The following is a 3004-nucleotide window of genomic DNA, read 5'->3' on the forward strand; positions in this document are numbered from 1 at the left end:
GAAGTGCACGCGACTGCACAAGACGCCTGGACTACACTTCCCAGAATTCCGAAGGAAAACGTTTACGTACAGGCTCACGCTGTAGGAAAAAGTGTTGTGACTACAGGAAGCTCCTTGACTACACTTCCCAAAATGCCAGAGCGGAGAGACTCCCAGAATCCCAACTTCCTGGTTAGTTACGTGGACTCTTTCACAGATAATCTGTGGACGTTTCCTAAGTCTTTCAGAAAAAATATCACATAGACACAGGACTTCCTGAAGTCGCAATGAGTCCAATTATGATAGGAATAGTGTTGGAAAGAGAATAAGTGAGGAGATACATCTTCAAGAAATCAAGGGAGTTTGGGAGCGCGGCCGCTCGGTTGAAAGGAGCGACTTCCTGGGCGCGAGACCCTGCAGCCGGCGTCTGAGGAGGCGCGTGACCCAGCGTCCCTGTTGCCATGACAACCCTGTGCTTCGCGGACCTGCACCGGGGCAGCGAGGACGAGCTGCCACTAGGCTCGGAGCAGAGAACCACCAAAGTCGGCTGGGTTTATGATGTCAGTCACACTGAGAAGACTTAATGGGAACATCCGAAAAACGGGAAAAGAAAACAAATAGCAGATTTGTCTTATCGATGGGAACAAGAAACCCATGAGGAAGGACACTGTATTTGGTCAACCATATACTAGTAAACAAAATAACTGTTTGGACCCAAGACTGGCACTTACTATTGATGATAATCCTACAAAGCCAATCACCAGACAGAATACGATGGTAGCACCCAGGGGGGATTTCACCGGCAAAGTGGTTGTAGTTCCTGGAGCTAATTCAGGAATAGGGTATGAAATCGCCACATCTTTTGCCCTTCAAGGTGCTCACGTGATCTTGGCCTGTAGGACTAGGACAAGAGCCAGTGAAGTCATGTCTTGCATTTTGGGAGAATGGCATAAAGCCCGGGTACCCGCGGTCACCCTGGACCTATCTGCTTGGTAGCGTGCACAGGTGTTCAAGGCCAACCATGTGCTTCTGCATGTGCTTGTGTGCAACGCAGTGGCTCTTGCTCTGCCCTGGAGCCTCACAACAGATGGCGTGGAGACCAGCTTCCAGGCGAATCGCCGGGGGCACTTCTGCCTTGTCCAGCTCCTTCAGGATGTCTTGTGCGGCTCAGCCCCAATCTGTCAGTGTGGTCTCCTCAGAGTCCCATAGATTTACAGATATTATGTTTCCTCGGGACAACTAGACTTCAGCCACCTCTCCCCACCTAAAAATGACTACTGGACCGCACTGGCTTACAACTGGTCCAAACTCGGCAACATTCTATTCTCCAATGAGCTCCGTCACTGTCTCTCCCTGCGTGGGGTCACATGGAAGGGCAGTACATCCAGGAAACATGATGTACTCCTCCCTTCGTCGCAGCTGGTGGGTGTACACCGCGCTGTTTACCTCGGCCAGGCCTTTCACCAAGTCCATGCAACAAGGAGCTGCCACCACCCTCTATGGTGCTGCTGTTCCTGAACTCAGGGTCTAGGAGGCATGTATTTCGACAACTGTTGCCGCTGCCTGCCCTCCAGAAGCTCAGAGTGAAAAGACAGTACTGGGCCCTGGGGGCACTCAGTGAGACAACTGATCCAAAAAAGACCCAACAGCCAGTCCAGCTAAGCGGGAGCTCTGGCAAGGAAAGGCACACACACCCACCCTGTGCGTGCAGGGGCATCACTGCCAACACTGGACCCTTCCAACTTACCCAGGGGCCTTTCCATGTCCCTCCAACACAGACCTGCCAGAGCAAAGGGAATAAGGAGTAGTCATAGCAGATGGGAAAATGTTAAAAAATGTTCCCATTTCCAATGGGAACCAGGAAATTCCAGCAGGAATGGCAGTATCTCTCTTCTGGGGCTGGCTTAGGCTTGGGTCATTTTGCTTTATTGGTGGTGACCTGTTTGAAAGTGAATACTCTGTTGGTATGTGGGTTCCTTGTTTCACTGGAGAAGGACAAGCAATTCTCTGTTTAGAATAGTCTGGTGCCCCCTGTGTCACTCAGCCACCACCACAGCCACAGCCCACCATGGATGGCCACACCTCAGCCAGGAGCTTTCTCCTGTTTAGGTAAGAAAAAGCCAGTGTTTATCCTTCTTTGCTGCATTGATCCAGGAGATCATTGTTTCATTCATCCAGACCAGGTCTAAGTGGGCTTGGCAACTACTGGAGAGAACTCTGAACCTTGTTCCAGCCAGCCACCATGGAGCGACACTGAGACATGGGTGCAATAGACAGAGCTAGTGGGTCACAGAAGTACTGGTCTTTTGACTCCCTTGCCAAACTATGCAAAAAATTCCTTAGAGATGATAACAAACAAACTTTGCCAAGGATTTCCTCAATTCCTTGACAGCCAGGAAAAGGATTGTGTCCATAAGAATTTACAGTGTAATTTCGGGGATAAAGTCACTCCCCTTATTCTTCATTCAGGCATGTGCCCTGACCAGGAATCAAACCAGGACCTCCTGGTCAATGCTTAACCACTGAGCAATGCCAGCCAGGCAATAAAAAAAAAATAAAAATAAAAATAAAGTAGTACTGAATGGCCGATGTGGTTCAGTTGGTTGGGTGTTGTCTCATGAACCAAAAGGTTGCTGGTTCGATTCCCAGTCAGGGCACATGCCAGGGTTGTGGGCTTGATACCTAGAGGGTGTGCAGGAGGCCACTGATAGATGTACTGTTCTCACATTGATGTTTCTCTCTCTCCCTCTTTAAAAAAAAAATCAATTTAAAAAAAGTACCGAATGGCATCTCAACTATTATGCTATGTTCCCTACCCATGCACATCTTTTCTTCAAAGAATTATTTTTAATCTCCCCAACATGTGTATCCCCACTTTACATCTATCTCTAGTACTTGCCTGCTCCCTGGCTTATGCCTAAAGATGTGTCACATGCATTAACTTATTTGTGTATTCAAATAACCAAAAAAAATTTTTGAATACTGATGGAGTCCTATTCTTTAATTTTGATCTTATATGATAACA

General features: G+C 48.2%; 1 pseudogene; it reads left to right on the forward strand.

Moving 5' to 3' along the window:
* The first annotated feature begins 753 nt into the window (after positions 1-753).
* LOC138999833 (WW domain-containing oxidoreductase pseudogene) lies at positions 754-1641 on the forward strand (annotated as a pseudogene).
* Positions 1642-3004: the final 1363 nt, after the last annotated feature.

The sequence above is a fragment of the Myotis yumanensis genome, unplaced genomic scaffold, assembly GCF_028538775.1.
Source record: "Myotis yumanensis isolate MYYU_CA2020_CCGP unplaced genomic scaffold, mMyoYum1.0.hap1 SCAF_23, whole genome shotgun sequence".
Lineage (NCBI taxonomy): Eukaryota > Metazoa > Chordata > Mammalia > Chiroptera > Vespertilionidae > Myotis > Myotis yumanensis.